Source organism: Glossina fuscipes, unplaced genomic scaffold (genome assembly GCF_014805625.2).
Source record: "Glossina fuscipes isolate IAEA_lab_2018 unplaced genomic scaffold, Yale_Gfus_2 60, whole genome shotgun sequence".
Classification (NCBI taxonomy): domain Eukaryota; kingdom Metazoa; phylum Arthropoda; class Insecta; order Diptera; family Glossinidae; genus Glossina; species Glossina fuscipes.
In genome coordinates this window covers 272901-298460 of record NW_023998432.1, presented here as the reverse complement: position 1 = coordinate 298460, position 25560 = coordinate 272901, and the positions used below count along the sequence as shown (strand labels likewise).

The window sequence follows — 25560 nt, the reverse complement described above, 5'->3', positions numbered from 1 at the left end:
ACAAAACGGCTATACGTTAAACTATGCCTCTGTTGCGTGGTCTCGTTCGTACCAGTGTTATGTAGACGCAATTAAATCCGTTTAAAAAGGATTCTCGCTGTTTTCCCTTAGGAGTTTGGGTTGGGACAAGCTTGTCTCTCTGCTTCTTAATGAAAATAGTTCGCTTTTGTTATCGTTACCATCACTTGGTAAACGTAGATTTATTTTTGGTGCTTCTTTTTAATTTAAGTTAATTAATGGTAATACCAAACGGCCCTTGGTGAGATAAACTTTAGGCTAAGCACTTTATCTTCATTGAACTTAATCAGTGTAAATATAATTGTGAACTGTTTAATCCGTTCAGAGTTGTCTGCAGAGACCTAAACGATGTCTGTCACTTAATCTCAATATCGGATTCTTTAAAGCCTATTAAAACAACTTTGCTTACTACGCGCTATGTCGTACTTAAACTAACTTTTAATCTTAACATCTCACTATGATTCGAATATTAACTGGTGTTGTTTATTGTTATCCGTTGCCAAGTTTTTGTATGTTTGCAATGGTTTTTAGGGGCTCATTTACAACTTGGGTTGGTATCGCTTCTGGATCCGCCTCGGTGCTAGTTGTGTAACACGCCTTCTTTCTTATTTATTTATTTTTTTTTTTCTCATTTATTTATACACGAATTATTATTTTTTTCACTTTTTTCTTTTACTTCTCCTTATATGCTTTTTGTTAGTTTTTAATATTAATTAGTATAAGACTTACTTCTAAGAGTCAACTGAATTCGATTATTAATCTATTTTAACTGAGTTTCACATGTAAGTAAATAAATAAATAAAAGTCGTCGAAAGCTTTCGGTGATTATATTCCATCTATTAAGTCAATTGAGTGCCGCGTTCCAAGGCTTTTAGATGTAGTCATTGAATGAAAAGTTCAAACATAAAACAAGTAAAACTACTGTAGTGGGCGATGGCATATCGTACACCAATTCGTTTAATACAATCATTCTTGTAACGACTTTTCAAAATAAATTGTTATATGGGAAGTGGTCGCAAAAGTGTTCCGATCCGAGCCATTTTCAAAGACATTCGTCCTTGGAATAAGACATGTTAGGAGATCAAATTTCATCGAAATGTCTCAAAAATTGAAAATTTATATTTAAAAAAAAAACAATTTTCATAATTGATGCACACTCCTCTCCCTAGTCAAATATATATAAAATGTATATTAATAAGATACAGATTTAACTTTTTTTCATTACAGCACTTCATGACGGTATGCTTTTATTAAGCAATTTTTTTTTTTTGTGATGAATAAATAATTAACAGAAATGATTTGTAAATAAAGGTTGGCAACAATTATTGTTTTCAAAAATAATCTTTTTTTTCTTTTTAGTACCTATGATGTAATTTCTTTGCTTGTAGACAAGATTTTAAATGGTTTCACCGATAAATAACATCCGCTACTCTGACTATGACTTGATAAACAATTTTCTCCCAAGTGTAATAAGAACATTTTTAATCGTTAATGTTTTCCATACATTTGCATTAATTAAAGTTAAATAACAAAATTACGTAAGTATAAAAAAAAAAAATAAATAAATAATTAATAAAGAACATACACAATAAACAGAAAGAATTTAAGAAGGAAAAAATGTAACATTATTTGTATTGGAAACATTCATTAAATAGAAGAAAAATCAACTCTACATCAGTGCAAACTTAGATAATTGTAATTAATGTCGAATCGGTCGAGGCATGGCTTTCTTTGAAGCAATTAAAAACCTATTAAGAGAATTATAAATTTTTAAATGTTTGTCTGTTTTTTGTTCTTTCATTTTCTAAAGTAACAATCATCTTAAAATTTCGAAGGCGCGAAAAGTATAAAAAATAGCTTCTCCATAACTTAGTAAGCAGCGGTAATAACTCATCGACGTATTGGCATATATCATAGGCATCAATATTTTTATGTTTATGATTGATTTTATTCTTAACAAAGGTTAAATTCATAAATTTTACGCAGAATAACATTGGAAAATCAACGACAATGAAATAACATAGCACTGTAAAATTGCTTCCATTTTTTTTTAATTAACTGGAAACTTCTTGGAATGAAAACTGAAAACAAAAAAAAAAAAAATATAATTTATGCAAATGTTAGTTCCTCGACAAGCTAGATACTATTATTTAATGGAAGACACTTTTGGCGCAATTAAATATTTACTTAATGTTTTAAAACAGATAAAGGGTAAAGAGAATCGAAACTTAGGAATAGATGTTGCAATATTTTGACATTTTTATAAACCGTTCCTTCCTATTAAAAATTTGTAATATTTTTCTTATAACAATTTTTACAAAATACTGCATTATAAGAGGAGTGTCAGACAAATATATGCACAGGCCGACAGAGATAGGCAAACTTAAGTCGATTCAGAAAATAATTTGATCGACTGATATAATAAAAGATGGGTCTATCGTCTAGCGTCCTTCTAGGAGTTACATATACATATACGTATAAGCTTCATGTACACAGGCACGACGAGTGTAGGTTTTGACTCTATCGTTTATATTTCCGAGAGATCGTACATACACTGAAGTAAGGCCTGAGGATGGTATTTTCAAGGTGAGTGGCCACAATGTTACGTTCGCTGTTTACATAATGTATTATTATTATTATTATTATTATTATTATTATAAATTTAGCCAGAGAATAAATTCTAAGACTAAAGTCTTAAAGCACTAGCATCTAAGGCTTTCGGCTTTATTAAAAACTCTACTGCACTTGAGATTTGAACCCACGACCATTGATTTGCTAGTCGAGACTCTTGCCTACTCGGCCACTCAGGCGGATATACATAATGTAATTATAATGAGTTCGCGGTTTTTACGACTCTAATGCATCTATAACTGGTCGATGAAAGTAGTTAATAAGCATTTTGCTTATGTTAAATTCGTTCAATCGCTTACTAAGCTTAATTAATCATAGAATTGTAGAAAATACCAAGTAAGTACCAAAAGTCACAAAGTACAAATTTGAACGTTTTACATAAAATATGCAATATAGTTTTTTTACACCCACCACTGTAAGATGAGGGTAGGCTCATTTTGTTTTTTTCAAAAATACATGTAACACCCAAAAGGAAGCTTCGGTGACCCTATAAAGTATACATATTCTTGGCTAGCGTGAAATTCCGAGTTGATTTAGCCATGTCTGTCCGTCAGTGTGTCTGCACGGTCTTTGCTGTTGGCACTATCCTGGTCGCAAAAATGAAGAAATCAACTTTAAATTTGATAGAAACATTGAAAGTTTCTGCACGCAAGTCGGTATTGAAAATTGGCCAAATCGGTCGGGGCAGAAGCGCGCAGAGGAGCGTAAACTGAACGCGATTCTGTTTTTTTAACAAAAATTTTTAATATTTGCTCGTTACTCAGAAATAATAAAAAATAGAGGGCTGAAATCTTCCACATTTACTTTACGAAGCATTCTACTCCTTGCGTGCAAAAATGAAATGCATAACCCATACCGACACAAAGTAACATGTGATTAAATTTGTTTTTTTTTACTTTTTTGAGCTTTTATGCTTATTTGTCATAAGGCAAAGAAGACAAGGTTGTGCACTCCTGGCTAAAAATGGGTTCATTTTAAAATGAATATGGTAGATATCGCGATTAATTTTTTCTTAATGATACCGGCAATATGGGTACCAAATAAAAAGAACTTGGAGAGTAGAATTCGGTAAAGATTGTGCGGTGGGTATGTGAAATTCGGCCCTCGTCGAATATGACTTTCTTGCTTCTTTTTTTTTTTTTTTTGGTCAAATATGAAAAATGTATTCAATTGAGATGTAAATTACTGTCGCTTACTCTTCGTACTTAAAAATCGATTAATTTATTTTTCTCTCTTGTCCTCATATCCATTCTATGTAAATAATTAACTCTTGGTTCAACGGCTGCCTTGGCTAAATGCCTAAGAGGCATTCTAATCACAAAAATCTTGAGAGATTTTCAATATTTTTCTTCTTTTCTTTTGTTTTCATTAACACGAGATTACTGATTACTTTAGTCAACCATAATTGCGCGAGTCAATTAGCAGAGCTACCTTAAAGCGTTCATAGAAGAGATCAAATATTTAAAAAATATTAGTGGATTGCACAGTTATTTTATTATTATGTATTTGTTGCGCTCCGTGAACATTGCAAGTTACTCTGAAACTCTCTAACATCTCTTAGGTTTCACAAAAATATAAAACAACTCGCAGCTATGATATGACAATAAAAAAATGTTATTATTATTAGTGCAATTTCTGTTTGTTGATCCGGTTTACCTTCAACACGATTAATATGTAGCATAAGTATAGTAAGTGGATAGTATTGAAATTACTTTTAAGAAGAAAAAACGGAAAGAGTTAATGCACACGTATATTACTATTATTAGGGGGATATACGATAGGTGGCTGCTTTATATGTTCATTGTTAATCTTTCTATATATTTGATTGTTATTGGTTTTATTGTATTAATCTGTTCATTAATTACTATAGCAAATGACTACAGTTTCTAAGATATCATGCATAGACAATACACTACGATAAATATTTCGTTTTCGTGCTTGCATGCATACTCATAGCGAGTGCAGAGAATCTGATAATTTTTGTGTATGACCATTCAGATTTTGGGAGTACGGCCACTTTGTTAAGTCATTTGTAACGCTAAGAATTGCTTATAAAATATGTAAAAAACCTATCGTTAATCCTTCAGAAAAATATTACTTAGGATCTAACACTACTGTAAATTTTGGAATTAAAAAAAAACATTTGTTTCGCGTGCTTAAGAGATGCTTCAAGCCTTCCAGAATAAATAAATAACTAAATTCATAACCAAGTAAGTTTTTACGTAAGCTCTCCACAAAGAGCGTTGGAATCAAATGAATTCCTGCTGGGAAGTTGCTGTCTAATATCTTTTCTTTTTGAAAATCGAATACATTAAAAGATATCTTTGGAAAGTATTAGATTAATAATAAATTGAAAAGCAAAGATTGTTCCATCAAGACGACCGTTGAAGAATATGACGCTAAAGCGATTCGAAAGCTTTCGGAGCTTTTGCGGAAAACTTATGAATTTGACTATAGAACCATGGAATTTCTTGCCATTTTTCCTAACATTTTCCAGAACCGTTTAACTTTAGAAGTTTATTTTTAATGCGAACCCTTATATCAAACGACTCTTATAGATCAATTTTCATTATAATGTATGAAAAATTAAAGCTTTTTGCTTATTTTAATGGGAATTTTAATATAATGTCGGGTCCGAAAAATGCATATATATACTACAAATTCCACAGGTTAATTTCTATGTCGAATTATTATTCATATGGACCAAATCTGAGCATCAAATAATGAAAAGTAGATAATTTTACCATACGAAACATTAGTTTTTCTAAGAATGGAGGACTATAAGTGAGTGAGTTAGAAAAATTGCCTGTCCGATCCCAATTTTTTTATCATATCAATTTGGAATATCGGATCTTTCGGGAAATTTTGGAAGTTGTTATTTTTTCCCACCATCACCATCTTTTCAAAATAAGACGTTATACGGGTAGTGACCGCAAAGATGTTCTGATTAAAAGCATTTTCCATCTTATTATTTGCCCTCGGGGCAAATTTCGCTGATTTTTAGATTGAATACAAAAATACATGTATCGACATCAGATGAACAGAAAAACTTGGATCGATTCAGGAAATAATTCTGGATCAATCGGCGTAACAAAAAATGGGTTTATCTTAGGTCCTTCTGTTAGATCCATCCACATACACCTAATATATCCTACATCACAAATAGTATAACGTAAAAATTGATATTTGGCCTTGAAAAGCACTCAACATTTACAATAATATTTGATAGCTTCGAAGACTTAAATAAGTGTCTCGAAAAAATGTCAATGCCGTTCGAGTCCAAATGTATCATTAGTTACTAAGCATATATTTAAGTATTGAAAATAATTATATTTTTAAAATAGTAAATTTTTTTTCATATTTCAAATTTTGGATTTTTTAAAAAACCTACGATGTTGCTACCATTTAGGAAACGAATTACATATTTTGCAATATCCAGTGCTTTTTGGATGGAATTTGTTAATCTTACTACATAATTTACTTGAAATACAAGCTTAAGCTTAATTAAATAGGAGATGGGAGAGCAGCGATGCTCTCTACCGGATAAAGTTCATCATTAAATCATAGGTCATGCGTTCAGGCAAAGATCGATCTTATAATTGGATTCTAAGTAAGACACTATTCTAGGTCCGCTCTTATATATATAGTCACGCAAATGGTGCGCAAGTGTTTATTATTTTCCATCAATACGTTTCATATATAAAATTAAGAATTGTTATTGCATGTGAAATGCATTATGCTACACTTGTTTTGGATTTAAAAATTCTTAATTAAGTAATCATTAAATTTCACTTAACAAATCTTATGCATATATCTGCATGATTATTTTTTGTGTACGTTTAATTATTTCTAACAATTTAATATGCACTTTATCGCTGCTCGTAAAATGCTTGACTCAGAATTTGGAAGCAATTATTAGTGAATGTGTCTTTTAGTTAATACATTATGAACAATAATGCATGGAACACGTTTGATTTTATTGTAGTCGTGGTTTAAAGTAAGTCTAATTGGGCGTGTTTGAAACAATGCAATTAATAAACCGGAAACCTAGATAGAGAAAGGAAAAGAAAAATAAAAAGAGCTTTGGCATACCGTGCAGTTCAAAGTTCTACGTCTCACTTTTAATATTCGTTGAGATACATTACATGTGATACCGACCGATTTCGAACAAAATCATTTCAAATGTTTACAAAAAAACATATTAATTATTGGACAAATATTATTATGCTTAGCTGATAGTTGATAAGTGATAGAATTGATCTCTTCATGTAAAATACTAGTCTCTTCACCTTAATCCATTTGCGTTGAGCGTTTTTAAGTAATTTTTTCATTATTTCAGATTGTATTTCCAATATATATATATATATGTATATATATATATTTATAATTTGACGAATTTAAATTACAAGAAACAGCAATAACACTTCGAGTCTGAGTCACATCGTGCTCGTGTTCGTTAATAAGACACATGTACGAATTAGGGTTACGTACGTGGAAATGATGTAACACAACTTTTTTCATCAATGTGTTTCAATCAGATGTTTGAACCAAAATTTCATTGACGGTAACAGATTACACCGTTTAGGCTACTAACGGGTGATATAAAAGGTCTCCGCAGTTTTTTGGCTTCTTTTTGTAGACATCTCCTGTTCAAATGATTCCAAAATGTGATATGGTTGATGCTCTGTGCCTCCCCTATTCCTGACAGCTTACGTGCCGGTAAAAATTTCATGGACTTTTTCGACCAGAGCGAGGTACATCTTTGACATCGAAATTTCCGGAACGGAATCCAGCAAACCACTGCTGGGTTCTTCTTTCACTCCCATCATTCTTACCGTACACTTGATAAATTTTTCGCCACGTTTTTGTATGTTTTACCTTTTTATAGTAAAAAAGACATCATATAGTGTATTTCTTCAGATATTTCATTCATTTTCAAATCGATGTAACTTCTTAAAGAACTTCTTAAGAACTACCTTCTTAAGAATTAAAAAAAGTGTCGTGACAAAAAATATAAGCTGAAATGTTTCTTTGAGACAATGAATTGAGTGTTGCCCGATATATAGGCACCAACATCATCTAATGGCAAGAAGGCACGGAACTCTTTTAGATCCCATACCCACTACTATTATAAAAATGTACAATAATTTCGTCATAAAAATACTGAAATTGTTACAAAAAAAAAAAAGAATGAAATCTATTCGGATTCACGTTTATTCAGATTTATTTCATTTATTTGAAAGTAAAAAAAAGCTAAAATTTCACAAATCCGTTAAACCATTTAACAAAAAAACAAAAAACAGCTTAGAAATAAAAAATTAATTTTTTGAATTTTTTTCCTGAAAATTATTAATACTAATCGGCTTCAATTACTCTTTCGAAATATCTTTTAGGGAATCAGTTAACTTATTTCTGTGCAAGAAAAATCAAATTCCTTTTCTCTTTTAACCTAATCAGCTGCAACGTATTCATGCGTGAAATGTCAACCTTCGAAATGTCCAAAATGAATTGCTAAGATATGTTAGCGCTTCAAAAGCTTCAAAGCTTAAATGAATAGTAATTTTGTCCCAGTTTTCTTAATAATTTTCTTATTGGAAAGTGACTAGAGAGAGACAAGTTTTTTAAATTTTACAAGTCCTTAAATATTCGGAGAAGCATATAAAAAGATGGTTTTGAAAATATTTCTATTCGTTATCCAAATTCAGTTGTATAATAGCGGTATGCATTTGCTTGAAACGCGTCTTTCTCGAAGCCCGTTATTCAAAACTCTAAAGGTAACTCCAACAATTTTCATTTTGATTCTTTCTTTCTTTTTTCGTAATGCCTTTTAAATAATATTCTCTGGTTAACCACGGGGTAATTTTCGATTGGATTTTTTTTTTTTCTTTTGCCGGAAATTGAAACTTTTTCGGCAATTAAATAAAAATTCGAGCATTGTTAAATCGTAATCAGTGATTCACTATTATGCTCAGGCTACATAATAAACCCCGTTGACGCAATTGGATTGAGTTTTCATGGAAAAGGAATCTTGAATGTCGTTTAGATTCGTTTACTTTTCGAGTTAAAAATTAAACACCAAATATGGACAAAATTGCGGAAATGTTAACTTCCCGAAGGCTGGATGTGAAAATTTCTGACATATCGTCGCTTATAATGCTTTGTTGTTTTCGTTTTCAAGTAAATTGACTTAAAAGCAAACATTTAATAAGGAAGTCGTGGCAATAAGAGAAAGTCCTTAGTGCCATACCCCAAACAAAAAATTTCTTATTTTGTTTGCTGGCCTTTCATTTAACTCTAAACTTATTATAATAGCAAGAAAAGTATTCAATGCATTGCAATGACATGATTAAATCTATAAAAAATTTTATTTACATTTATTTTCAAATTGTTGTTGCTAATATTATGTGGCCCTAAACGATCGGTTGATATATTAAGTTTGCTATATAGTTTGTAAGGTTTAAAAAGAAAAGTACTTTATACCTAAGTTTTTTAATTGAATTTATTTGAATTAGTCAGGATTGTCATTACAAATAAGAATGTAGAGGAACCAGCTATACAAGTAAACAAAATGAGAAATAAGTGAATATGTGTACTTATCCATAGTCTATCCCTTTTATAATTATAATGTAACACAAAAAGAGATAAATTTTTAATACCAAGCATGATCTCTTAGTCATCGTTAGTGACTTTCAGTGCAACTGCTTCGTAAGGTATAGACAGTTCCCTATCGTATCATAATAATAGTTTACATTTGTGATTCGAAAAAATTCCAATTCAAGTCAGAACTCTTTACCCCTTAGTAGGAATCAATTCTCCTTTTCACTCATATATGGAAACATACATTCCATTCATGTAAGGTTCTGTATATATTTAATCCCGAATATCTATGTTTCTACATGTTTTTCCATTTTTTCCCTCCAAATTTTCATAAACAAATTATGCCTTATTTTGGCTTTTTAACTAAATTTAGATTATTAGGTTACTGCTCAATCGCCAATGATGATTATATATATGTACATGCAATCGCAAAAACTTTTAGCAAATTAAACCTTTAAAAAATGAAAACTTCGGAACTCGTTCCAATTAATTTACGCTCGGAGCTTGTGTGCTTACGGTTGCTTGACGGGCAACGCAAACTCTTAGATCAGTCATAACATCCATAACAGTATCCAATATTCACCGTGAAATTACATAACTATGTCTGGCTTGGTTACAGTTGAAATGAGATAATTTTATTTTTTTAATAACCACCGCCGGCTTGCATTTACTTTGTCAAAACGTTTGCAACACAAAGAAGAAGGCTTGGGATAACTCTACAAAGTAAATACACTTTTGATCAGCATTAAATTCCAAATCGATGCAAGTATGAGCGTCTGTCTGTCTTCATTTTATATGCCGGAAATATACTCGTCGTAGCTATAATGTAGCTATCGATTTGAAATTCGCCAAAAGGATTTAAAGTTGGTTTACTCAAAATTGGCAAAATTGGCAAAATCGGCCACTGGACCCATTCACAGTACAATGCAAACGGAGAATACCTCTCAAAAGCAAAAAAAAAATATATATATATATATATTTCATTGCTCAATACCTATAAGCTACAAAATTATATAACAATACTTCAATATAAACATGTTGAGTATAGAAAATTCGGCCACAGACGAATAAAAATTTCTTATTTATTTTTTTCTTCCTCTTACTCCTTTTTAATTTAGATAAAACCTAACCATTGAATCGCTTTATATGGCAAAGCATTTCATCTAACTTAAAAACCGCAACATTAACTTTACCCTCAACAACTATTAATTTATACATTAAATCATCGTTAAGATATAAAGTAAAATGAAAATAAAAGAAGAAAAAAATTGAAAAAACATGCAATTCATCCTACAATCGATAAAAAAATTTGATGGAAATAATATACGATTTGCTAATTAAGGAAAGACAAAAAAATTTATTTACTATTTCTCCGTAAAAAGTAAGCGCGTTATTAGATAAACAAAAGAATCGAGCATTAATAATAATAATTGAAAGCGATCTGGTGACACGTTTATTTCAATTTATATACAAGTATTCTGCATTCTATTCTTGAAATTGCTTTCGTTTAATAATTGTAGTGAAAAATGTTTGCAAATGAATTTCACTTATTTCCAAACTTGAACTGCAGAGCCAGCAACGGGGGACAGCCGTAGTTAGGAGAGTCGACTAATAACGTAGAAGTTTTAGGAAATTTTTCACCCATTATTCTGAATGTTCTAAAACCTAAAACCTTTCCCCGGCCCCAATTCTTGCCGTTAATTCGAAAAACTAGAGTAAAAATAGTATTATTATTATTATTATTATTATTATTAATTTCTCCAGAGAAATAAATTCTAAGACTAAACTCTTAAAAGCACTAGCACCTAAGGCTATCGGCTTTTTTATTAAAAACTCTACCGCACTTGAGATTCGAACCCACGACCATTGACTTGCTAGTCGAGATTCCGCGCCTTCGGCTACTCAGGCGGATGTAAAAATAGTAAAAGTGTATAAAGTAAGTGAAAATGTTCTAAACATTGAAATCTATAGAAAGGATAGTTCTCTTATGTAGAATGATCAGAGACTGTAAATGCTAATAGCTCTGAGAACGTTACGAACGCTTAAAGAACGATGCACAAAGCTGATTGCTCGTATTTTCACCACGTTACTCGTCCTTGAGACTTTCTACCTATTGTGGGGTTTTCCCGACGTAACCCCTTTTCCTATCTTCAAATCAGACGTGAACAAACATTTCCCTCTCCTCTCTTTCCCACTTTCTCTTCTTAAAATCTTCATTATTTTCATCCTGTTGCAACGTATGGAAGAAGATGCCATGAGATATTGCCTAAATATCAAAAGAATTTACGTATTCCGCGACTTAAATGCGACTCGATTAAGATCCTTTATAATTTAAGACAAATCTCAACTTTGTTTATTATTAAAGAAACAAACATTTGAATACGCTACGAAAAAGGAACGAAAAGCGATAGCAATAAAATTCTTTGAAAATACCATCGACCATCAGTCTTTCACACAAAGCAATAGAAAGAATATGGAGGAAAAGTGCAGTGCAACTAAACATATTGTTTTATCTATTAAGGTTTAGGCAGAGAATATGTGCCATATGTGAGAATGCGAAGGTGGTCAGGTAAGCTTACAAGCAGCCACCTCTTTGGGCGTTCCTCGCCCAGTATATAAAAACTGAAGATAAAACGGAGCATTTATTGTAAACACTTCGCGGGAGAGAAATAAATTCTTTATGAAGTTGTCTTTTGTAATTGACTTCTACCCAGAAAATACATATTTCAATCAAAAAGTACTCCAACATTATTATAAAGCGTGGCCCACCATTAAATACTCTACAACACCCTACAGTTATATATATATATCGTTTTTTTAAACTAAGGCATTATATGGGAAATGGTAAAAAAAAGGGGTCGGATCCGAACCATTTTTAATTGTGTTGGTCCTTAGACCAAACTACGTCGATTTAGCAAATTTCATCAAAATATTTCAAAATTCAGACCTGCAGTTGGCAAACAAAAATTAAAAATAGGCTTAGTTCGATTTGATGAAAATGATTCAGGTAACGATTCGGAATCAATCGGTATAAAAAATGATGGTTCTATCTCAAGTTCTTCTGAATGTCACATAAGTCCGCACAAACTCAATACACTCTTGTGCTCCAAGTGGTGTAGGATATAAAATAAAAATAATGCGCGTACAGCCGCGCTCGGTGAATAGATGATATTACATAAGCTGAAAGGCTAGACTCTTTTTTTTCCGGGTACATTAGGTTGCTTTCAAAACAAAATTGACGCGTATCGGTTGAGAATCATCGATGATAAGTCAACAGATTCCTATGACATTTTGACATCTTTAGCAAATTTTTAATAAATTCACGCATAAACTTAATTTAGCGAATGCAGAAATCTAATATCTATTTTTTATGATAGAAAGCAAGCAAATTGACATTATCCAACCTTCAAGTTTATCAACATAAAAAATAATGAACAATTTTTTCGAAAACTTTTTCCAATTATTCTCGTTACTTTGATTGCATATGTATGACTATGGGATTTTTTTTGAATACTAAGCAGTACACAGCACTTTGCATAGTTTACATGGCTCAGTTTGGAGATACCATCAAGTAAAAGAATTTGGTTCGAAGAGTATCCAAATTTTCTTTTGTGATTCATATACACAAGCTCATGCATCGCATTTGCACACTTCGATATATTTCAACAACTTGGTGAGACTCGAGCATCGCCGTGTTAATTATTTAACATATTTCTTAGTACTGTTAGGCGGGTTTAAAGAGCTCTTTGTCGTTAAATTTGTTCCACGTTGTTTATAATGCACGTAATATGTTTGATGTAGATTTCGACTTCAAAAGTGATTTAAAGAATTTAAAAAAGAAAAGCATGCAATAAATTGGGTTTAGTCTTTTGGACGTAAAGCAGGGATCGTTTTCTCTCGTTTCATTTTTTCCTAACTACTTTCTACTACACATCATTAATTTATTCACTTACCTTTCCTTTAATATAACTTAATATTTAAAGAAAAATTCTCGACAGCTAAAAAAAATGGTATTTTTTTTTTTTATTAATTCTTTTGTTTATTTTGTTTATTTATTTGCTAAAAAAAAAAACGCTTTGAATAGTTAACTTTTATATTTTTTCTTAATTTCAAATTTTATAATCGAATTAATTATTTACAATACTTTTTAATTGAAATTTGTTGAAATACTTTTTAAAAAAATTCTATTTTTTTACACTTTTTATTATTATTATTGTGAATATTATATTTATTCACTTTTTTTTGTTTTTATAAGACGATAATGATTACAACTTCCGTTCTTCAGGTTTTTATTAATCAACGTTTTATGGCCTGCGTTTTTTGTTTTGATTGATTTTTGTGTTTTGTTTTTTTCTTTTTTTTTCTTTAAATCCGTTTAATAAAGCCGAAACGAAACTTCTGAGGGCTCTAGAGGCGCAGAAATGATACTGATGCCATAAGATACAATGAATTTTAAAGAAAGAATTGTTTGCATATAACTGCAAACAACCAGAATGACAGCGAGTATAGCAACAATAACAATAACACCAGCAATGCAAGCAAGTGTTGTGTCTGGTTAATGTGGTGAAAAAAGCATTCATTTTATATTATGTTTTATTATTAGTATTTAATATTTTCAATGGTTCTTTTATTGTGCTATATTTAATCAAAATATATATTTCTTCTTCTTATCATTAAAACATGTTGCGTCAAACCCGGTCGATAATGACGTTATGCGTTTGATCGACGATCATTTTGCATGACTTTCACATTTTAATGACATCGAACATCCTAACGTATGAGTAACATTAAATTATTATAAAGGTAATGGGCATGAATTTTCTGCCATTTGAATAATTTTTCATTTAAGAAATTGTAACTGCAAGCGTTTTACTTGTAACAGACGGGAAAGTTCAGCAGCAAAATGTAGTTCTGTTCGTTTTTAGGATAAAACAAAATCATAATTTCTGAATACCGTTGAATTAAGCCTTTCCGCAAAATCCGACGTTGTCCGACAATGATTTAGCTCTAACATGATCTTGGCACTTTTGTAGTCGAGTAAAGAAACTCCATGTCAATGTCGCTTACAAGTACTTGCTCTTATCGTGACAACTTTTATGGAAATTTAGACTTAAATGCTTAAAAATACTTGCAGGTTAATTAAAAAAAAAAAATTCAAAAACCCCCAAGGTTTCTTCATCAAAAATGGTAAGTCTTCTCGGCGAACATCTCTTACATCTTTATAGTATAAGTCTGACACGATGAGTACATAAAATTCATCTAAAAATATTTTTTATTGAAACTTGTTCAGTTGTCGTTAGACGATGTAGGCAATAAATTACGATCAAATTAATCTATTAGTTGTAATCAAATTTAGTTTTGTCTCTAAACATTCCTTAAGGTCGCTAACGGGGAAGTTAATGGTTTGTTTTTGAATTTAGATTTGTTTCATTTTTTTTTTTTTTTTTTTTTTTTTTTATATATTAAATACTTTCCTTCCGTCAAATTTATTATAAATAAATCACATACTTAGGTATGTAATTGATGTTTATTATCGCATATAATACACCTTGAGCTTAAGAGAAGTCATGTAACGTTGGCTAGAAACATATACCACATCTCAAAAGAGAACAGAGAATAGAACACAATTTTCATTTTCTTTGAGATAAATAAATTTAAGATAGGGAAGTTTAAAAAAGTGAAAGAAAAAGCTGTCATAGTATTACGAGTTTGTTGGAAATGATTTACGATGCGCTAAAAGGAATGCAAAGTCCATTTTGGTTGCTTTCAATCTCCTCTCTCCCTGTTTTATTCTTATCAAAATTTGAAGCGATACCTCACTACGCAGACTCTTACAACAGAAGTCGTTCGTATAAATATAAAAGCAAGCGACTTCTGCCTGATCTATTATATAGCAGCGACATTGACGATAATACAAACTATTTAGCTTTCATATTCTTAGAAGCAATCGGGCCCTAGTCTGCTAATTGAAAGACTAGTAGTCTTAGATGATTTATTTACCAATTCATTGAAGCTTTCGGGACTTAATCCGATTCCTGGATCTTGTTATGTTCACGAAAATTACATGTCGATCATATTTAATTTTTCACAAGCTGGTTGCAGAGATTCCCCAAACCAATATACACTATATCACGAAGACAAGACTTGACTCGATTAGAAGAAACTTTTGTAAATTTTCGATTGCTTATTTTCTCTACCTGTAAAGTAAAATATATAATTGTGTTCATTTTAGAGAGAAAAGAAAAATGCATATTGTATTCAAGACTCACAATCGCATTGCAAGAGTAACATGCTACGTGAGTGTAGGCAACTTGATATGCAGCCGTAATAAAAAATATATTTCGCAGCAAAATTCACATGCGGTGAAAGTATATCTAAATGGTTAAACGGCGGAAATGAAAGTTAAGAGCTAACGTAGACTGCAAGAGTCTTGCACTGCGAAATCAATTGTTAGACTAAAAGAAAAAAAATTAGGCAGTAGCAGAATGTTAGATATTGAGCACGGTAGTTTGAAGAAAGAAACATATGAAATTGATATTACGTTTCGTAGCTGATTTCAGCATGTCCATAGGATTAATTGTTCCGCATGTGTTTCTTCTAGCAAAAAAAAAAAAAGATGCTTTACTGTATGACTTTCTTGACAATTGGGAATTAGGGAAGAAAATTTCTTAAGGATGCATTGGCATTTTGCAATTGCAAGGCCAAGGCGTATTCTCCTAATTGTTTTTATCTTGATTTTCTTAACATTTGTGGGACGTAATGAAGGAACTAGGTGAGGATTAATGGAGGAGTAGCGCTGATGATAGTAAATTTGATCGCTTCTCTTGTCTTCACTTCAACTTTCCTTCCAATGTATCTTTGAAGTTGCAACTTTTCCATAGTAACATCCTTTATTATAGGTGCAGAAGCAGCAGACTTAGCAGTTTGATAAACTTGCTCATTTGGCAACAAACCGATATGACAACGTACTCAAATCGTTTTTAATTAATCACCGCATGTTGTGATGGTATCGTTTCATTTTGTTAATGACTCTGCAGATCGAAGTGAAGGGATTCCGAATAGCTTTTAACAGAGATAGAATATCAGACTAATTTGAAGTATGGCTCCGGCTTCAGTTGTCAAAATTCAAACGCTTTCGTGAAGTATGCGATTAAGCAGAACTTGTCTTGAAACGTCTACCATGGCGTAGGCAGGTGGCAGAACGTCTTATTTTTAGTAATTGTAGCTGAATCCATAAAATGTCTTAGTTGGGCCTGCTTGTTGCTATCCGTCGAGGAGTACATAAGCATCGTAAAGTGATTTTTAATGAAACATATTAGTGAAATATGTCCTAACTAAGGTAATATGAAAATATCACCATAATATATGAAAAAAGGATAGGTGAAATTAAAACAAATGTTCTGCAAGATTAGCTCAAAGAAAAATTGCTCTCATAACTGTTAATTCACCCAAGGGCGAAGTTCGTCTAATAGGTTAATTGAAAGTCGCTATCTATGCTATTGTAAAGTAAAGACTAACTTTTTTTAATTTACTATAAAATTAATTTAGTAAAAAATGCAACTTTTTCCAACTACCCACATAGATGCTTATGCATGCATTCAAATAAATTAAATTCTTTCTTTCTTTCTTTTTTTTTATTTCTATTTTTATTTTTATATTTTATTTTTGCAATCATTTCATATACAAACGCGCGCACAAATAATAAAAAATCAACACCTGGTTAGTGACCACAATGAGAGACAAGTTTTAAGTCGTGATCACAACAGCAACAACTATGTATATCAGACCGCACCAACAATCAATGAAATCTCATGTTATTTGCCATTTGTTATGATCGCTCTGCTCCCTACTCATCGTGTATATTGTATTTGTAACACTTGCTTGAAGGTTTCTTTTTCAATTTCATTGACTAAGACGTCACATGCAAATTATTTCACATATTTGTTGGCCTTATAGCCGCGAACAATAGCTTTATGATATATGATCGCGCCTGTACGCCTGTACTTATTGAATTATTTCTGCAGAATTCAAATAATTGCTCATTAATTTAATTTAAATTGTTACGGTCTGTTGTTGTTTTTTTTTTTGTTTTCATATTTTTTTTTTTCTAAAATTTTTTTATGTTAATTCATTTGAACTGAATGTAGTTGAAAAAATAAAACAAGAGATAATAGACAAGCATTGGTATAGGTTGAGTTAAGCCTGGAAGTGTTACGTTATACGGATCTTGCCAAAATTTAACTTTGCGAGCAAAATGATGACAAAGCATTCAACAGACAGGCATTGAACATAACGGTAAGAGAGTAATTAAGGCAGGACTAACGATACGATTTGAAATACAAAGCCCTTTTGTAATAAGCTTTATATGCTAGACAGTACGACAACTTCAAAATTGTTACTGTCCCGTTAATTAAATTTAGATTTAAAAGCAAATTAAATTTTATTGTGAAATATTAAAGTGTTCACGGACCGGGCTAGATCGCTCCTTTAACAATGCGTAAGGAGTAAAGAGAATTTAATTGGTACATTTTATTGCGTCTGCCAATCAAGCCAGTCTACACCTTGGACAATCGTCAGTAATTAAGAGAATTGATTTTCGAAGTTATAAGAGATTTATGGACCGACGCAGACCACACCTCGAACGAAGTGTAAGTAATGAAGCGCACTAAGTTGCTAAATTTTAGAGCGTCAGTAAGTCAGACCACACCGTAGCTTTAACGATCGTTAGCAATTACGACAAGCTGGTTTGCAAAATTTAAAAGATGAGACAACAGTTTTAACGAATCGCAATTAAGCGATTAAGAGAACTTACTTTGGAAATCGTAACCCAACCAGACCACACCTTAAACAATGCACAAATATGGAGAAAACTCGGTTGCTAAGTTTTAGAGCGTCAGCAAATCAGACAACACGGTAACTTTAACGAACGTTAGCAATGACGAGAAGCAGGCAAGTTTTAAGGCATCCACGAACCAGCCCAGATCGCATTTTCAATGAATCGATGCCCATTAAGAAGATTTATTTCCACAATCTTAAAAAATCCATGAATCGGGCGTAAATAATTAAACGGATTCGCTTTTATAACCCCAAATGATCTTTGGACCAGGGCAGGCTGCGTCTTATTGTAACCCATAAATTAACAATTAATCTACCTACGGCTTATTATTTGCTTTCAAACTCAGTAAAAGTTCCTTATAGAGTACCAACTTACCTATAAAGAAGGTCTATGAAAGCTAAGATGCAAAATCTGTCAGCCAGAGATCATAGAAAAGAATAATGCTGTTAAAGGGAGATATAAGATCGGTGCAAAAAATGCTCCTTAATATATTATACTTACATAAGATTATTTTTCATCTTTGATTTTGAAATGATGAACACTTTTAAGGCATAAAATGTATATATATACTAGTAAGTATGTGTATCTTTTCGAAAAGCAAAGTTAATTACATAAGCATTTGCTGTACGAGATTGAACGAACAGGCATCAGAAACTGAAGCTAAGGTCAGAATTGTAATTTCAGTTTCTATTTTAGTTTTAATTTTTCATGAGGGATTTCAGTAAAATTTTATAATTTAAAAATTTTCAATGATTCTTTAATTATTAAATTACTGACGAGATTTCAAGTCATCTTCAATCTTTTACTTTACGTTTTTGTATGCGGGTAAGTTATTTTTAAGCAAAACTCATCCCTATAGGAAAGGGGAATGCGAAGGTAGGAAGTTCACCATTAATACTCGTCGCGTTTATAAGCAACACGGAATTATTATTTGTTGTTGTTCTTGTCGTTTTTTGTTTTGTTTTGTGTTTTGTTGGAAAGATTTATTTTTAGAGTTTGAAGCTTGCAAAAGGCTTTAAATTATGATCACTTACCACAGTCATAACAGATTTGATTTTAGTTTAAAGAAATTCCCCCGTTTTTGTTTCTTTTAAAAAATGTTTGGAAAATTTGGTTGTTTGTTTTGTGCTTTCATTTAAAAATAATATCTCATTAAATGCATATGATGGTGACTATTTTTACTTAACCTCCTGCATCGAAAGGTGGTAATTAATAAATTTAGTTTTTATCTCTATATAACAAATAATATTAGGCCGAAATGACGAATTGTCATCCTTGCTCTCAAAATTTGCACTTTTACACTTAAACTATTAAAGAAGATTTCAGAAGCTGTTCGTTTCATTTCACATCGAACAAGCAAAATGAAAATTGGAGTTAAGCACGAAATAACTGTTCTATAGCCACGTTGAAAATGGGTGGCTTTCAAATTTTTCTTAAATGTGGTGACGAACGACACTTTCAAATTATTATCTTTTTTCCATAATTCATGACGAAAAAAATATTCATGTAAAGCGTTCGATTGTGACGCTATTTATTGTTTTTCAAAAGTCTTTGAACATATAATAAAAGAGCAACTTATTATCCACCTCGACAATAATGCACTTATTTTTGGGTCTTAAAATGGTTTTAGAAAGAATTGAGGCACTACCTTTCTGTTGCTGACTTTTACTGATTCAATGCGGCGAACGGTAAGTAGTGTGGATGCTATTAACTCTAAGCCATTTAAGCTACGTAGCGAGGAGCCACAAGGCTCAATCATTGGCTCTTTACTCTTGTTGACCTAGCTTTTTGATCTTCAATTTTCTCTCCGTCTACTAACTACAGAACAAATATGTGATCAATTGTAGTAACCCTTATTGACTTCGTCAATAAATAAATTAAATAATATTAGTCTTTACTGGTCCATAAAGTATAGAAACAATTTTGAAACAAGGGCCCAACAATCCAAATCTAGTTTTCAATGGCATCTTTCATTTGTTTTTCACGGTGCAGCCATTCTTGTATTATCCTTTTATTATATATTTAGCAGGAGGGAAAAGCCTTGTGTCCTTCTAATAAACACATTATCACTTACAAGGAAATACCAACTTGTGTAGGTCCGGTTAGCACCCATCTTTGGCAAGATTTTTTTCTGCAAAACCTTTATTACCCACAGAATCAAGCTCAAAAAGCCCGATCAAACATATAAACTCTGGGCCAATTTTAAATGCAGAATGCACCTAACCATGTCCGTCCGTTCACTTGCCCATCGGTGATAAACACTCACCCGTTTGCAAAAATGAAGACACCGTCTACAAATTTAGTAAATTTCTCCCTATCCGCCTGAGTGGCCGAGTCGACAAGAGTCTCGACTAGCAACTCAATGGTCATGGGTTCAAATCTCAAGGGGGGTACACTTTTTAATATAAGCCGAAGGCCTTAGATGCTAGTGCTTTTAGAGTTTAGTCTTAGGATTTATTCTCTGGCTAAATTTATAATAATAATAATAATAATAATAATAAATTTCTCCCTGTTTATTTTGAAAATAGAAGAAATCAGACGCACCCACCCGGTGTTAAAGAATATGAAAATTTAGTTTACTTTTTTTTAGTCTTATTTAGGATAACGGTAATGGATATAAAAAATTGGATCAGGACCGAACATAATTTTCTTACTTGTTATTTGGGTGGAATAGTAACTAAAATTAAACCTCTTTTTATTATTGCTTTTGAGAGCTTATACATTGTACGCATTAATATAACGAATAGAACAGGCGAGGGTTCGAATATAAATACTGACATGTTGTTGATGTTAACCCAAGTAAAACATGATAAATTAACGACAATCAATCCTTCAGCGAATATTGATAAGGAAATTAAAAAAAAAAAAAAAAAAAAGTTCATTAAACTCTACTGCTATGGATAAATGCACCTTTTTTTTAAGATTGTTTATGAATTTGTTTTTAAATTTTCAGTTAACAAAAAGTAATCACAAATATCTGTTTAATCACAAAGCTTGTTTAAAACAAAATATATAAAATCCGTACCATTCAATTAGATCCAATTAATTTCCATTTCCTTTCAAGTTTAATAAACCGCAAAATTCTAAAAAAGCGCTACAATAAAACAATTAATTAATTGAAATATAAAAGTCAGCGTTCCCCAATCTAATCATTTTACACAAGTCGTACTAAGTGTTCAACAAATTTCCACAAATTTTCTACAAATCATTTTTATAAAGTTCTTCGTCCGATTGTCGATATAATTCACATCAGCGCAAGTTTTTGCGATCATGAATTTTAATTCAAAATGTTAGTAATTTGAAAGGTTTTTCAACGTTTATTCCCTTGCCGTAATAGATGACAGAGTCTCGCGAGTTGAAACAGAAAGATAAGAAAAATAATAAAAAAAAAAAACAAGCAAGAAAAATTATCACAAAGGCGTGACGTCCCGTGTGATTAGTTAAAAATTAAAGTCCAGCTCGAGTACATCACTTTTGGTCAAACTATATAGAGTTTGGCCAGATGATTGCAATATCTTGGGCAATTTTAGGCACTGGCATCAATCGATTCAGAAAAATTTTGAATCCTATGCATTCGTCTATGTATTTGACGTCTGCCCAATGCATTTTTATGGCACAAAGCCTTATTATAAAAAAATCGTTACATGATATCCATCTCAACAACCAATAGGGACCCCTTTCAATTTTCTCTTTAAACTTTTTATTGTTGAAAAGTGTAGCATTTAATGCGGTTTTGATATTACGTGCATTCAGATCAATCACGTCAAATTATTGTATCATACGAAGACGATAAATTTTTTCGCCGAGAGCCCACACTATTAATAGCAGCCAAATAAATACAGAGTCTTCAAACTTGAAGATTAGGCTTTATAAGGTTGGTACTTCCGACCATAGTAGATTTTTTCATACTACAACTGAAATCTATATGTCAAGTTAAAAATTAATTAGTCCAAGTTCCCGTCGTGGCTTATTTATAAAACTCTAAAAGGGCAAAACATGAATGAATATAAAATGAAATAAAAATAAAATGAAATATAATGCGGTAGAGTTTGCTTTAGGCGTACACGCAGTGATATAGTGAATGTTTAGACGATAAAGGCATAACACTTACCGATTAGACACAAACCCACTAGGCTGCGGACATCTTCTTTTCTCTTTTTTGCACTTCTTTCTAACCGTTACGATGTTACGCATATAGGCAAATACTGTATTGATTCAATTGAGTCCGTTCAGGAGCAGAAGTTCTTACTAATTACGCTTCGTAATCTTGGCTGGAATGCCATACGCTGCTTGCCAGCCGATGGGCATTGACTTAGTCTAAGTAAATTATGTTTGCTAAACAAGCGTAGCTTTATTTTAAGCATTACCTTCATGTATAATGTGCTGAACGGTCGAATTGATGCATTAATCTTATTAAACAAAATTGACATTAACATGTCTCGTCGCGTCACTAACGTAATTTTGGTCAATTAGACATAATCGACGTGAACTAAATAACGAGCTATTTAATACCTTTCGTGCTCTTTGCAGTAATTTTGTTAGTATTTACCATTTAATTTCGATATCGGAATCAAAGAGCCTCTACATCGAAATCTTTAATTTTCAGATCAAAATGATTGCTAAACTTTGCTTGTCCGTGCCGATCTAGTAGCACTTACATCCTATATGCATAAAGCTTCATGGTTAAAAGTTATAGCCTCACACGTATTTTGGCATATAAAGCTTTTTCTCTTCTTTTCCCCGTTTTTCTTTTTTTCCCTCTCTCAGTTCTTATTTATTTAGCTGTATATATATATATATATATTTAATTTAAGGTTTTTTTTTTGTTCTCTATTTTGATTTAGTTTAAAATAAGGTTCACATGTAAAATCTCAGGTTAGTTTATGCTCGACTGATATCAGTCGTAGCTGAAACTTATACTGATATACAAATAAATAACAAATAAGAAAATTATATTCGGTCGTGACCGGATCTTTTACATCTATCAGCCTTACGCGAAAAAAGCCAAAAAAAGTCAAATATTTCATCATTTTCAGGTTTTATAATATGGAGAGGGTGCGGCTGATTTTTTCTATTTTCAAAATGAAAGTTTGTACCACATAAGTATGTGGGCGTTGTAGACGTGCTCTTTGAAAAGTTTGGGTCACTTCCTTCCTTCCATTTGCAAAATTCGTAGAAGATATCTTCATCTTCGCTAACGGGAGAATGATTACCGCACATGCCACACAGTTGGACAGACGGCCAGTCGAATAGGTTAGGTGCATACTAAATTTGATACTAGCTAAGAATTTACGTTGTTTGGGTAGGGGCTGATTGTACTTTTTTATTTTGATTTAATCTGTCGAACGTTTATTATTGTAGAGAAGTATAAATCAGACAAAAAATATTATTTCACTTTTGTTCTTTTATTTAAACTAAATAACTTATTTTAGTATCGATCTCATTACAGTTAGGTAGATTTAATATCACTTGCATTCATTTTGTTTGGTTCACACTTCGTAGATCTTAACTTAAGAGAGAAAAGAAATAACTTACGAGGATTAGAATTCGAAAATTCTCTTGTTCTGTTTATGAAAGAAATTTTCGCGTTCTCACCTCAACATACATACTTCATGGGGTTTTTGAAACTTATTTCTGCGCGTTATAGAGATTATGAAAAGGAAAACTAAACTTTAGTTACACTATAATATTGGGTAAGCGTGGTCAATTTTTTCCATTTTTATATAGACTGTGGCATTGTCTACAAAATATACTTTCAAATTTTTGCAGATTTATTTGCTGTAGTTTATAGATAATGAACAAAGACCAATTTTTTATGCTTTTGAAAAACAGCGATGTCTTCACTTCACGTAGCTTTATGAGCGTGTCGTTCGACCGATTGGGCCCATTTTCAATATCAACTTGCAAAAACTTTCAATTTTGTTGCTTCTGCCAAATTTGATGGGGATAGCTTCATTTTTCCGGCAGGGAGAATGCTTACAACAGACATTATACAGACGGAGAGATTAACAGACGGACAGACAGATAGATAGACGGACATGTTTAAATCCATTCAGGATTTTACGCTCATCAAGAAATTATATATGCTTTGTGTGGTCTCTGAACCATCCTTCTGGTTATTGTAAAGGTTTTGACAAATGGAATATGTCTCTCATCCTTCGATGATGGAAAAACCAAAAACTTCCAACAGATATATATATAGTGAAAATTATAGAAATTGCTGCGTAGAGTTCGTGTTTCGAGGAAAACACATACGCTTGGAGCTCAGACACCGCATATATATTTTCACACATTTACATTCTAAATCGATATTGGCATGCCCTTCTGCTTGTATAATGTCTGTTGTAAATACTCTGCCGATCGTAAAAAGAAAATTATCTACTTCAAATTTTGCACAAAGAGTGAAAGTTTTTGCATACAGGTTGGCCAAAATCGAGCCAAATCGGTGAAAAAAAAACACAACTACATAGTACAGCACACAGCCTGAGACCACCTCTGTTTTGAAGAATAAAAAACAATTTTTTTTCTACTCGTTACATACGATAATAATTGGAAAAAACCGACTACGCCTAGTCAGAATTATAAAATATTAAAGTGTCATTTTTTATTAAAACGTTTCCATCATCCAGAAAGAAACTTCAGGGGCAATGTAAACTCTGCATAGGGTTAATAAGTATCAAACGGTGACGAATATAAAAGATTCGAGCGCAGCCGAATATAATTTTCTTACGTGTTACTATTAGTCTGCTCCTTTGACGTATCTATCAAGGGCACAATCACCCATTGCAGTTCTTTAGATGACCGTGCTAAGCATATCTCCTCAGTGACTGGTCACATGAAAACAAAAAAGATGGGCATCTTAATGAAGCTATACAAAAGAATTTTTATTTGGAAACTCTTTCAACGTATTAGAGGAGTTGGAAATTAACAGATATGAAACTAGCCTGCCATTTACCAACAGGGATTTATTGGACACATTATCTTTTCGGACCATTTGGCGGAATTTGGCTTAAAATTTCGTGAAACATTTCGTTGGCCATATTGCAGAAGGGCCATCCACATGGATGCAATGAGAGCTTATTTCAAATAAGTTAGACACAAATTTAATAGGTTGCGTTTGAATATTAAAACGGTTTTGTATTATAATTCTACACACCAGCTAATCTCAAATAACGTTCAGTAAAGAAGAGCAAATCCTTACTAAGTAAAAGAATCGCATGAAAAAGAAAATGCTTGTCTCTTAAACACCTACAAGGCATTGGTCTTATCTTCTTGTTCTTTTGACGTTTGAACTTTTTGCAGGGACTGGCAAATATTAATTGAACATCTTTTACAAATTACACCATATGCTTTAATTACTTGCCTACGATCGGAGTCATATCAAAAACACTTTAGTTGTTGCGATAAGACGAATTTCGGCTGTGAAGCGGCGAAGAGACGCTAAGAGACTACGTTAAGAGAAATGTAAGAACTTTTGG

General features: G+C 32.0%; 2 protein-coding genes across 2 annotated transcripts in view; one reads left to right on the top strand and one right to left on the bottom strand.

The window, feature by feature from the left end:
* The window catches only part of LOC119637712 (putative metabolite transport protein HI_1104), a 31438-nt gene extending 18157 nt beyond the window's left edge, over positions 1 to 13281 (bottom strand). Inside the window, exon 1 of the mRNA XM_038033915.1 lies at positions 13200 to 13281. The gene's annotated coding sequence lies outside the window, so the exon portion shown is untranslated. The remainder of the gene's footprint in view (positions 1 to 13199) is intronic.
* Positions 3806 to 25560, top strand: part of LOC119637660 (T-cell acute lymphocytic leukemia protein 1) — a 28962-nt gene continuing 7207 nt past the window's right edge. The window contains exon 1 of the mRNA XM_038033856.1: positions 3806 to 4337. The gene's annotated coding sequence lies outside the window, so the exon portion shown is untranslated. The remainder of the gene's footprint in view (positions 4338 to 25560) is intronic.